The 13,981-nt window shown below is 46.0% G+C and overlaps 1 protein-coding gene across 9 annotated transcripts in view; it reads right to left on the minus strand.

The window, feature by feature from the left end:
* Window positions 1–13,981, minus strand: part of NR1H3 (nuclear receptor subfamily 1 group H member 3) — a 218,731-nt gene that overhangs the window by 109,744 nt on the left and 95,006 nt on the right. The window contains exon 1 of one of the 9 annotated variants that reach the window (XM_069221651.1): window positions 8,384–8,403. The exons of the other annotated variants lie outside the window; for them this stretch is intronic. The gene's annotated coding sequence lies outside the window, so the exon portion shown is untranslated. Of the gene's footprint in view, window positions 1–8,383; window positions 8,404–13,981 lie in introns of those variants that run through there. 9 annotated transcript variants of the gene reach the window in all.

Here is a 13,981-nt window from a genome sequence, read left to right on the forward strand (position 1 = left end):
TGGAGATACGTAAATATAAGACACTGTAATAGTCTTATATGGTTGGTTGTAACAAGAACTTATGTAATTGTCCTACGTGAGTTCACTGGGAGGAATTTTAAACAATTATCAGTATGTTAGAGATATAAAAACAAAATGAAGAGATAGAATTTAATGATAGAGCCTCGGTAACCATGTTTCCAATAGTCTCTGCCTACCAGTAGGTCAAAAGTTTACAAGACTTTCTCTCAACACCATACTAGCTTCACATTAACTGGAGTGGGTGTGGTTGACTGTTAGCAATACCTAGCATATCCCAAACAACGTAACTTGAGTAGCCACCAGAGTTGAGCTTAAGGCGCTAGAATTCATCTACTCAGAGATTTCTAGCAAATATGAGTGCCAGGTAGATTTCATCTTCTCAAGATCATTAGAGCGAGATAAGACTATTGTGGCCATCTGCATGGAGGAGGATGTCCAAGCTGAACAACTAAACAAGGTCGGCCAAGATGAACATATATGCGTTAAAAAGCGTTGGGCTCAAGGAAGAGCCCAGAGGGACTCCTTGGTTGATAAGTGCAGTAGAAGTTTGAAAGGTAGAAGGACAAATGGTTTGAAATATTCTGCTGACAGTTGAGACATTCGAGAGCAGATGGCCCAAGGCCAACCTTAAACTGTCTTTCTGATAAGACGGAGGGAGCCACGGTGTTGAATGCTGCGGATAGATCTCATAGGATTAGGGCTGCAGATGCGCTCTGAACCAAGATCATCCTTAGGCCATCAGCGGCTGTGACAATGCCACTTTCTGCACTGTGGTTGGCACAGTATGCTGATTGCAAAAAAAAAAAAAAACAATTGTGTAGTGAGCTAGATTCAAGATAATAAGTTATCTGTCTGTTCATCAACTTCATCTGCCACTTTTCCAGCAAAACAGAGACAAAGAGGGATATTTATCTGGGATCAAGGGGTTGATCAAAGGATTTTATGTTAAAAGGGGAGTGACATAGATGTGTTTCCAGTATTCTGGGACTTCAGCCAATGTTATGGAAGAAAAGGCTGTGAAAACAGGTGTGAAAAACTCAGCGAATGGGGCAGAGATCCTAGAAGGGTAGTGGCCCACTCTTCAGCCAGGTTTAGCTAGGCTCAAGGTGGCTCTCATGTCGAATTCGAGGATCAGCTGAAATAGATACAGAGACAATTCAATGACTAAGCGCCGAGTTGGCGAGAAGGGAGGTATTCTGATTGGCTGGGGCAGGAGAGAAGTTCTCCTAAATGTTGATAATTTTATTGGTAAAGTTATCAAATAATTATTTTGAGTCAGGATCAGTCTGTGAGTAGGCTGCTGGCTTAAAAATATACCTAGCGATTCTCTTATATTTGAAGTACACAATTACATATTTACAAATTCATTACTTTTTTACATAATGGTACTTTTCAACACATGGATTTTAAGTGCTGTGCACAGAATTGCTTAATATACCGCAAAGTCCCATTGGAACTGGGAACAGGTCCTTCGGTTCCAAGCCGACAGCTAAGCCACTATAGCACATCTCCTACATAACAAGACGTCACCAACACTGTCCCATCAAATACATTAATCAGCTATGACCAGAAACTAACACCTGTTTGTAAATTCAGATAGCCATAGCAACATCCACCGCCATGTAACCAACATCTATCAGCTAAACCCAACAACTAAAGCGCATTCCCACTTAGTAAGCCATCACCAAGAACGCAGCAAATACCATTCTGTTACCAACACCAGTCAGCTACAACCAGCAACTAACGCGCAATCCTATATCATCACCAACCAGGCACCACCAATGACAACAGCATGCAGCAGCTATCAGCAGCTAAAGCACCTAATGAGCCACACCAATCACAAATGTTACATCAACAACATGCAGTGTCTAATAACAAAAAGCAGTCAAACACCAACACGTAAGAAATATACGGGGCAACCTGGTATTCACTGGAACCTGGTATTACAATTATCAAAACACAGGTGACACTCTCGGGTTAACAATGGAGAACCAGTCAGTCTGGGAGGGTTATTGATGCTGATCATTCAGTTATAATTACTGTTAAAGCAATTACAAATACAATGAGAAGAACAGCAAGTGTAATACATGTTCAGGCTTGAGAATGAGTACAATCGTTTGCAAAGTCTGCTCACAGGTATATCGACGTTTCAACCCCAATGACAATTTATGCAGGTCTTCATCAGGACAAAGGAGACATCATCTGTAACAACTGACTTGTTACACCTAAAGGCCCAAAGCTGTCGATATTCTGCAGTGTGTTCTCCGGGGTATTGTAGAATGAATAGTTGATAGGCTACAGTGGTAATACATTCCGAGATGACACATAAATGGCACCTTTTGTTGTCCTAATGAAGACCCACGTACATTAGTGTCATACTCATCATCAATCTTTATCCAGTTCATCCACAGTAAACCATAAAGAACATCAATAAAATACACTCTGAAAATTATAACATGAATGCACAAGGCAAGTAGCACCACAGATCACTATTCTGAATAGTTAGACGTTTCCTCACTTGGCCACTGTCTCGTAACCGGCCAGGGCATTACATACTAAGACATCTTTTAGTTACACAGATAGAAAAAGGCAACTGATTACTAAATTTACTACATTTCATGTTGACAAATAATAGTTTTAAAAAGTACTTCCATTTAGTAATTAAAACAAAAGTACCAAGTTGACTGAACCGACTTCCCATCACAAGAGAGGACTCTTTATCCAGACACCACTGCCCCGTATTTGAAAATGCAACCATAAGGTGAACAGGGCGTTGTAGAAGTCTTATATCCCCTAAATGAAAATGCAACACGACTTACTTGTGGAATATATTAGTAACTGTAGACAGGTATGGGTGAATCCCTTGTCGTTCATAGATGGATACATAACTTTTCACGCACAGCTCTCGCATACTCTCAGATTCCAATGAACAATGCTTTTAGTTCATTCTTAGAGTAAAGAGTGATTTGCTCAGGAGAGTTTAAATAATTTAAATTCAAATCATTAAACAACTTCAAAATATATCTGATGCTTGAGGGCCAGGGGCCTCTAAAGGCATGATCCAGGGACACGCATTCCTTAATAGTAGCTTTGGTAAATGAAGTCTCAGTTTTTGAACAAACTGAGTGCCAAATAAGAAGCAGTTTCACACACGAGGAGTCCTCAATAAAGGGAGTCCTACCTCTTTATGTGTGGTGGTCTCGCGTATTGAATGTGGCATCAGTAGTTGTCATAAAAAAGATTCTCCTGTTCTTGTAGGAAACCTGAAACACCACAACCCAGCCCAGTGCATTGCAGCTGAAAGACCTATAGTTCTGTAGATGGTCAACATTTCTCTTATCGCCTTCCTGCCTACCTTCACTACAAACCCAAACACACCTTCTGTGGGTCGCAACAAATTAGATCGACTATTCGTTTCTGATTGAACCATCGACCAATAGAAGAAAGTTGTATTCCCAGACGACAGAATCTATGTACATTAGTGATACCCCCTTGATGAAATGGGGCAAGCATTCAGTCTTACCTTCACACTTGTCATTCTTTAATTAACCTTCAAATCTCTTTCCTCCACGTAGGAGGTCAATAAATTATTAAGGAATTTAAATCTAATTGAGGTTTGGGATGATAAAACTGCATCTTGTGCATATAATAAAACAGGTACATGCCGTGGGACAACTCTTGGTGTATCAGAGCTCAATGCCGGAGATCCCTCCTCCACCCCTTTCATGTAAAGTGAAAAGAGGACGGGAGCAGGAACACCCCATACTGAGAGTCCACTAGTCCAGACCTCTCTCCCGTCTACTGGTCCAGTCTCTCCTAAGGGAGCAGGAACACCCCATACTGAGAGTCCACCAGTCCAGACCTCTCTCCCGCCTACTGGTCCAGTCTCTCCTAAGGGAGCAGGAACACCCCATACTGAGAGTCCACCATTCCAGACCTCTCTCCCGCCTACTGGTCCAGTCTCTCCTAAGGGAGCAGGAACACCCCATACTGAGAGTCCACCAGTCCAGACCTCTCTCCCGCCTACTGGTCCAGTCTCTCCTAAGGGAGCAGGAACACCCCATACTGAGAGTCCACCAGTCCAGACCTCTCTCCCGCCTACTGGTCCAGTCTCTCCTAAGGGAGCAGGAACACCCCATACTGAGAGTCCACCAGCCCAGACCTCTCTCCCGCCTACTGGTCCAGTCTCTCCTAAGGGAGCAGGAACACCCCATACTGAGAGTCCACCAGCCCAGACCTCTCTCCCGCCTACTGGTCCAGTCTCTCCTAAGGGAGCAGGAACACCCCATACTTCGAGTCCACCAGCCCAGACCTCTCTCCCGCCTACTGGTCCAGTCTCTCCTAAGGGAACAGGAACACCCCATACTGAGAGTCCACCAGCCCAGACCTCTCTCCCGCCTACTGGTCCAGTCTCTCCTAAGGGAACAGGAACACCCCATACTGAGAGTCCACCAGCCCAGACCTCTCTCCCGCCTACTGGTCCAGTCTCTCCTAAGGGAACAGGAACACCCCATACTGAGAGTCCACCAGCCCAGACCTCTCTCCCGCCTACTGGTCCAGTCTCTCCTAAGGGAACAGGAACACCCCATACTGAGAGTCCACCAGTCCAGACCTCTCTCCCGCCTACTGGTCCAGTCTCTCCTAGATGGCTCCACCAAGAGCTCTGCAGGTGAGTCCAGGAGTGATAAAGGTCTATAACATTTAGGGTCACTCCTGCTGCCCCTCTTAAAGTTTGGACAAAAGCTGGTCCCAGATCACGTTGAGGGTAGATATCCATCTCTAGCCGCAGGCAGTACCCCAGTGAGGGTGCCCAACAGCAACGGTGAGTGCATGCAGGTATCCACGGGGACACCATCAGGACCTGGAGCCTCACCCTTGCTACCCGGAATAAAGTCAAGATAACCTCTTCCTGTGTGAATGTAACACGGATAAGGGAGGAACCCATTTGTCATTGGAGGAAGCATCCCAAGTATCTGAGAAATTAAAAACAGAGGTAAAATGGTGAATCCAACCATGAGCACAAACAGTGGAATGTAAACTAGGGACCATCTTATCTATGAGAAAGGGACTATTTACAGTTCTCTAAAAGAGGGATGGATATACCTTTACCTTTAGTCTGTGAAGGTTGTGCCAACTTGGTGCAGGTTTCTTCTTGTAACGCCCTCTTCCTTAAGACTAGACATGTTTTACACTCCTGCCTGCAGTGTCGAAGAACAAGCCTATCTCTAGGGCATGAGGGAAGGGCATCCTTCAGCTGTTTGCTGTACCACACCAGCCCTTAAATGATTCTTTATCACCCTTCTAATTCCCTACCAATAGGGAATCAATTCATTTAGAGATTAATTCATTGGCCCGAACAGTGTGTCCAAGGCCAGCTTCCTGGTCGAGACAGATCATAAAATCCAGACTATTTCTAACAATTGAAGACATGGCAAAAACAGAAGGATCCTTGTCCGACCATTTCAATCTCACCCCTTTCTGCAACGTTCAAGACTCTTGGCAATTCAGTGTTGATCCGCAAGTGCACTAATAAAGTTAGAACCAAGGGACTGTGATCACTCGAACAATTTGTTCTGATGCTAAACTCCAAGGACAGCAACTGAAGATTGTCTGATGTCAAAATGTATTCAAGTGTACTCCTAGCAACCCTCCAATAAAAGTAGGAGTAACTTATCACTACATTTACACTGCGCTTCAGCCATCAAGAAGTTATGTCTGAGCGTCATGGTATTCAGTGCATCGCCTTGCGAATTATGCAAACAATTCTCCAAACTTCACCTTGCGAGTACACTGATCCACAAAGTTGATTGGACCTGGTCTGGAGGAAGGTATCTAAACCTTTCTCCATATCATCGATTACTTCTGGACCGGTAGCATCAAACGTATTATTGTAATAATATATGACTAGAATATCAAGGGGGCTTCTATAGGAAATAAGACAAACTAATAATACATAGAAGCTACAAACAGCTTGTCCACTTTGGATAATAAATAGGACCGAGAATAAAATTAGAAGAGCGCCCTGGCTGTGTAAGAAGGAACAGCTTTGCAACCTAGGATAAAAAACCATCCACATTGAACCTACCAACCACCCAGGTTTCCTGGACACATAATCTGTGCTTTTGTGACACAATTCTGCCATTCAGTGGACTGTGGTTTGTTCACCAGGCCCCCCAATAATCCATGATACAACTGAAACCTCAACACCGCCACCCAATGCGGGAGGGACGGTACAGGGGGTGGAACAACTGCTAATACCACAGATCTTCTAGGAAATTTCCTCAGCAACAGGGGAGGTGAGGCATTTATCCTCTCCGTGCCATGGTCATCCTACTCCAGGGGAGCAAGCCTGATGCTCGTGGCAACAATGCTCTGAGTTCAGAAACACATCCTCCTCCGTCAGAGGAATGAGAGGCTTTATCTGTAGCACACAGCTCAGGTTTATAAAAGTAACCCAAGGGTAACACCTCAGTTTTCCCACCCATGTAAGTGTCCATGAGTTGCAGGTTGTTCTGTGTTGATAGTACAACTCTTACCCGGCGAGGGCAAAGCAAGTCTACAACAATGCGGTCTCCCTTGCCAATCTTCCTAGGTTTCCCAACCCACGTAAGTCTTCTCAGAGTTAAGATTTACTTATACAAGTGTTGGCATCACTAACCTGTCTCGACAAGCAACTCTGGGTTGTGCTCTTTCTTTTAGATGGGGGAGAACTTACAACCAGAGTCTTTCTTTCACATTAACAATTAAATTGTTAATCAAACCCATGGCTCCCATGAGGTAATTTATAAGTCTGCTACAAGTGGTATTCCCCTTACTGGTTAGCTTCTGCCTGGATTGCCTCTCGTCCATTGCAATCAGGCTGAATTGGAGCCAGTGAGGCAGTCCTTATGTTAAAGGATTCATTCAAGGTTAAGAAGATGACAGAAGGGACCAGGGGCCATATGTACGAACACATTTCCCCATAGAAACAGAAAGGGTAAAACCCTTTGCTACATCTGCCCCAGATGTTCAAAGGTGGCCCAGCCCAGCCTTGATTGGCTTTGGACGGGCTTGTCTTGGTCCGGTTTTCACCGGGGCACAGCCCAGGCACGTCCTACACTGCAGCACAGTGCATGTGATTTTATAGCACCTCCCCTCCTCCGAGGCTCCTGTCTTGGGCCGGTCCTCGCCGGGGCACAGCCCAGGCATGTCCTACGCTGCGGGACAGTGCGTGTGATTTTATAGCGCCTCCCTCCTCCGAGGCTCCTGTCTTGGTCCTGTGTTCACCCGGGCACGTCCTACACTGCAGCACAGTGCGTGTAATTTTATAGCACCTCCCCTCCTCTGAGGTCCCTGCGGCACACTGGATCCTGGAGTCCACAACAAAAGCAACCTATAGACACAAAGAGGGTCATTCTGACCCTGGCGGCCGGTGGCCGCCAGGGCCACCGACCACGGGAGCACCGCCAACAGGCTGGCGGTGCTCCAACGAGCATTCTGACCGCGGCGGTTCAGCCGCGGTCAGAAGCGGAAAGTCAGCGGTCTCCCGCTGACTTTCCGCTGCTCGTGTGAATCCTCCATGGCTGCGGAGCGCGCTCCGCAGCCATGAGGATTCCGACCCCCCCTACCGCCATCCTGTTCATGGCGGGAAAGCCGCCATGAACAGGATGGCGGTAGGGGGGGTCGCGGGGCCCCTGGGGGCCCCGCAAAGTATTTCAGTGTCTGCCTTGCAGACACTGAAATACGCGACGGGTGCCACTGCACCCGTCGCACCTTCCCACTCCGCCGGCTCGATTACGAGCCGGCATCCTCGTGGGAAGGTCGTTTTCCCCTGGGCTGGCGGGCGGTTTTTCAGCAACCGCCCGCCAGCCCAGGGGAAAACTTGTAATACCCGCCGCGGTCTTTTGACCGCGGCGCGGTATTTTGGAGGGCGGCATCCTGGCGGGCGGCCTCCGCCGCCCGCCAGGGTCGTAATGAGGCCCAAAATGTCCCCATAAATTAGTGTTACTGGGACCAAAATGTCTCCAAAGAAAACATGCAAGAGTTGGATTCCAGATCCACTGATATTTCTTACCACTCTACTGTCAAACATGTTCTGTTCTGAAGCTTTATCTCCACATCCTGTACATCTTGGGATGAGGGACCATATGTGAACAAAGTTATGGATTATGGATCGCAGAGCCTTCTGCAATGAGTGGCAAACTCGAGAAACTCTGGACAGTGTATGGTCGGTGCATTAAGTAACCCTTGTTGGTTTTCGAGGGCTTGAGGACAACCAGTTCACAATCATGGCAGTCACTGTGTATACCATCGCTGGTGAAAGGACTACTTGAGGAACAGGAGGCATGAAGATGGTCCACCTGGGGCAGTCAATGGGCCCTACCTGGGAACAGTTGTTTATCAATGATGTCTCTAGGCCAACACTTCTACTTTTCACCAGTCGGATAACCAAGTGACTTCCTGGGATACCAAACTCTTCAGAAGAGCCAGCAAGGCTTACTCCAGCGGGTGGTAATGTAGAGAAACTCTAAATGAGGAGGTAAAACACACAATAACCTTAATGTCCAGAATGTGCTATACACTGATAGAAAAATATAACTAGGGTTTTTATTAAATACAAAAAGCGTCCAGAATTTTGATACACAGTGAAAACCAAAGGATGAAAGCACCTCATGCTGCTGTCCAGTTGGCAACAGATTTTCCAAAGCAGTGGTCTATGGTAGTGCAATATTCTAGGACTCTAGGATTTACTCCAGTGTTTACAAAACCCATCTCAGCCACTGAGGCACAGGTACTGTTACAGTCTGGTCCTCTAAATGGCTTTGGTGTGAACACTACACAATTCCATGGACTGAGATGGCAGATCCTGCGTTCCCAATAAAACCCATTCACCCAAAACACCAGCAGCCAAAAAACAAGTAACAAATAGAGAACTTTTAGGGCTCAGCAGTCTTGCATCCACTTCCAGTGGTAACTAGGGCTGCACCAGAGAACAGTACTCACCAGAGACCACTTAAGGACTAAACTGGTATCAAGACTCTAGTAGGCCTGGGTCCACCATCACGCTACCCAGTTCCGCAAATACTGGTGAACTGCTGTACTACAGGAAGTATTTAGTGTCCGTCAGGCTGGTCGCCAATCGGGAAGGGGTGATGAAGGCCTCACCTCGGCCAGATCACCTTTAGCCAGCCTGCCAGATTAAAAGACTCCAACCAGGAAGGTGAGACTGGTCCCACTGCCACCTGTTTCACAACAGCATGGTGGCGCAGTGGGCCTATTTCTGCCAGCATTTGGAGGGTACTGCCTTTTCTTCCTGGCAGGTACGGCTATGGTCTGCGTGGTGGTCCCAGGCAGGAACATAAAAGTCTTACATAACATCGAAGGCCTGCCTTAAAGAGACAACATTCAGGGATATTACGGTAATAGAGGTTTAGGCACCGCTCTGAGTGAGGTGGGGTAACCGCGACATTGGGGGATGGGTTGACAGATATCCTCTAAGTGAGCGTCCTTGGTCTTACTTAGAACTTCAGGGAATCCAAAGGTAAGGAATGTGTACATTTTAGTCCAAAACAAGTCACACTCCTGATACACAGACACACCGTCGAAATAAATGAATCCAACAGAAAACAATGTGAAAAGATATTCACCATAGAGAAGCACAATTTAGAGAGCTTTTCAATCCAAAGAAAAAGAGGCAGTCAATATAGTAATCAAATAGCAATCAAATGGTAATCTCATGGTTATCAAATAGAAATCAAATGGTATTCACATGCTAATCAAGTAGTAATCAAATGGTAATCACATGCTAATCAAATAGTAATCAAATGGTAATCACATGCTAATCAAGTAGTAATCAAATGGTAATCACATGCTAATCAAGTAGTAATCAAATGGTAATCACATGCTAATCAAGTAGTAATCAAATGGTAATCACATGCTAATCAAATAGTACTCAAATGGTAGTCAAATGGTAATCAAATAGTAATCACATGGTAAACAAATACTAATCAAATGGTAATCAAACTGTAATAACATAGTAAGCCAATGGTAATCCAAATAGTAACAACTAAAAGGGCAGCTCTGGCACATTCTTAACTCTGTGCATGTGGTTCCTTTGGAGAACATCTGTTTGCTTCTCGTGAAAGCTCATACACGAGGAGGAGACTGGTGCAGACTCTTCCTAGCCAAGCACAAGACGCTGGCATCATTCCAGCTGGCATCCTGCTCTCATTTTAGGCCATTTTGGAAACAGCAGATGCTCACGCTGAACTGAACGCGAACAGGTCTTCCCATACAAGGAAGGTGTGAAACCTAACTACATGTGTGGCCAATATAACGTATTTAATTGTGTTCCTGCAATCCTGGGTGTGTGGGAGAAAGAACCCCTGAAGCCAATCTACGCAAATGCAAACTTCATTCTGCAAATCATACCAGGAGACAAAAGTGCTACATTAATAAATCATTGAGGCCCTCATTATTACATTAATGGGAAATCCTGCCTACCGCCACGGCGACGGCCTCCAAAAGACCGTCACTGTGGCTACCTACCATTCACCATAATATGACCGTAGCTGGAATTCCGCCAGAAGGCTGGTGTAATTCTGTCTACGGTCATAGCGCCGGACGACGGTAAGGTGGTGCTGCTGCCAGCAGCAGCCCCACGCCAGAAGAGTGCCACCGGCCGCATTATGATCCATAATGCAGCCTGGCGGTGTTCCGCAGCGCCGCGTCCCATCTCCTGCCAGAGGACCCTCTGTAAGCAGGTAACTGGGTGCTCCGACGGGGGAGGGAGGCGGGAGGTGTTGTGTGTGTGTGTGTGTGTGTGGGTGACTGTGTTTGTATGCGTGCATGTGAGGCGTGTGTAATGCGTGTGTGCAGGAATGGGTGTGAGTGTGCGTGTATATTGTGTCGTGTGATTGCGTGTGTGCCTGGATATATGCTAGAGAGTGTTGCTGTGTGTGTGTATGAATGTATGCATGCGTGGGTGAATGTGGGTATGATTGTGTGTATGAGTGTGTATGTATGTGCATGTATGTTTGTGTATGTCAGGAGGGGGGTCGGGAAGAGGAGGGTGGGAGAGGACTCTGGGGAGGGGGCGGGGGAGACCCCTTTAAGTGCAGGGAAGGAATTCCCTGGCACTGATTATGCCTACCGCCATGGTTTTCGAGGCAGTAAAAAACCCACGAAAACCATGGCGGTATGCGGGGTCATGATACCGCCGGCAGTACAGGGACAGCCGCCGGGCTGGAGACAAATATCTCCAGTCTGGCGGCTGTTACCGTCATGGCGGTCAGTGTGGTACATTGGCGGTATGGCTTCAGCCATACCGCCAATGTCATAGTATGGTGGTAAGTACCGCCAGCCTGTTTGTGGTACTACCGCCATACTAGCACCGACCGCCGGGGTTGTAATGACCCCCTGAGTATATTAGTAAACCACTGAGTCCATTAGTAAACCACTGAGTACATTAGTAAACCACTGAGTACATTAGTAAATCACTGAGTATATCAGTTAATCACTCAGTATATCAGTAAATCACTGAGACCATTAGTAAATCACTGAGTATATCAGAACATCACTGAGGATATCAGTACATCACTGAGGATATTAGTAAACCACTGAGTACACGGGCCGGGATTCTGAAACAGATAACAAAATACACAAGGAAAAGACAGATATATATCTATATGTATTATATCTCACAAATGGATCATCTGTTCAGGGTTGGGAAAGAACGGGTTCAATAAGAAGAAAGATTGGCATTCAATGGCCCAGTTGTAAAATATTTTTGTTTTAGACAATGTCTCTATTAGTTTTGTAATAAAAACATGTTTTTTCTTCTTCATGCAGGTGTTTTTTTAAAATAAGTATGCTATGCAGTTTTTTCCAGATAAGACGTTCAGGTCTTAAGCCTTTGGGCAAAGATTGGCCTACCGCTTTGGGTTTATGCAGTGGAATCTAAGTTAAGGAGGGACAGACTCCTGGACATGCAACACACGTGTGCAGGTCACATATCCTGATTCTATGCAGCACAGGAGGGCAGGAGGATAAGTTACTTCCTCTGCAGAGCTTTACACTCTTGATGATGTCTCTGGTTGTCTTTTATTCTGCAGAAGCTGCCTTCACTCGTGGTCACCTGACCTAGGTCAAGGTCGATACTGACAGACCAAAGGGCTTTCAGAGCTCGAGATGTCTGGAACAGCAGGTGCTCTGCTCCCTCAGTAAGCCTAAGTCAAATGTAGCCTCTGGGAGCTATCCAGCATCACCTGACAGAAGGTGAAGATGGGAAGGAAATGGAGGAGGAAAACTGAGTCCCTCGTTCTTGGGTCATTTAAACTGTAACCACAACTTGTAGAAGATGACAGAGGGTCCATCGCCAATATTAACCAGCCCAGCACTCGGAGTCTTCAGTGAATGACAAATATTAACCAGCCTTTACCAGGATCACCGTCCCCAATCCAGGTCTAAACGAGTTTCTGTCACTGACAGAGACTGACCTGTCAGATCACCAGTATCAGTGAAGCAACAGCACTGCCACTGGGCGGTACACTGTTACTTCGACTCCACTAATTCGTGATAGGCCTGTGTTTAGGGGATCCCTAAACTAAACGTGGGTCATCGCCTACTTCTGAAGCCCCTTTGCATGAGTTTAATTCTCACTATAAGTTACAAACCAGAGCGTTTCCGAAGATGCTTGAGCCAAACTAAACCAAGACGGGCAGTAGTTGGACTTTCAGGTTACGGAAAGGTATTTCAAATCCAAGGGGTAGAGAATCTGTGGATTCACTGTCTATTTAACAGTGAATCTAGCTCTTAGCCTTTCTTTATATATCAGGAGGGCTGGGTGTGGGGGATTTCAACATATCCCTTGAGGATGCTGTACCCTTACTTGGTGAATTGATGAACAGTGATCGTTGGTTAGGTATAGGATATCCTGACATAAGGAATACAGCTACTTCCTCGAGGTTAGGGAATGAAACTGCTCGAATTACTAATTTCACATGAGCTCCGGCAGACCTCCGACAGATGTCCTGCAGACAGTCTAGCGAGTTTTAATCCTTTTTCCAGCAGGATAGATCACATCTTTGCAGATCTAACAAATTAGCTGGAGATTTTGGATTGTCGGATGATAAACAGAGGGAAAAGGGGTCCCAAACCTCTTATGCTTTTTTACCCTGAGCTTGTCTTAGTAACCTTGCATGGTCTGCAGAGGACCACCCTTCACTCCGGTCCAACACAGGACCAACGCAAGAGACGAGAATGAACTGGGATGCTGAAGTGATGGAGCGTAGATGTCCTTTCATTGTCCAGCAGTTACACTTGAGGGCAATGTGCACCATCACAGGTGAACAACGCTGAATTTCATCCTTAGATTGATGGCATCTTTAGACTAGGAGGTGTGGATGTGTCTAAGCAGACAGGAGTGCCTAGGAGGGTGGTCTCACGCTGAAGGTTAGAAGACAAAGCGAAGATTTATCCTGGTGACCAGGTTGAAAGAGGGAAGGAACAGTAATAGGTACTGAACTGGCTGCTGTTACGTCGGCACAGGAAAGACTGTAGATAAAGAATAAGAAACTTCAGTTTTCTGTCTCTGTGGGAGAGAATTTGCAGAATATAACTGGGGGAAATAATTCAGGGTAGTTTCTGGACTTTGGTGGGAAAAACATTCTGCAAGGAGGAAATTTAGATTCCGAAGTCCATATTTGCAAGGTTTCCTCGGGCAGCATTTTTCGAGCCCAAATGGAGGTACAGGAGTTAATCCTGAGGATGGGGTTTCATTGGGCGGGGTGTTATAGTAGCGAAGGAGGGTAGGTGCACACCGGTTATCACCCCAGAACAATTGAGGGACACCCCACTTAGGGAAAAAACCCTGACCCAGATTTAGTTCCAACCAATGATTTTCTGGTAGCTCCTCATTTAAGGATAACCCCCTTATTATTTTAATTAAGTTCGTCTGCCACGACAAGTGATACTGTCTTAG

Source organism: Pleurodeles waltl, chromosome 3_1 (assembly GCF_031143425.1).
Source record: "Pleurodeles waltl isolate 20211129_DDA chromosome 3_1, aPleWal1.hap1.20221129, whole genome shotgun sequence".
Taxonomy (NCBI): Eukaryota; Metazoa; Chordata; class Amphibia; order Caudata; family Salamandridae; genus Pleurodeles; species Pleurodeles waltl.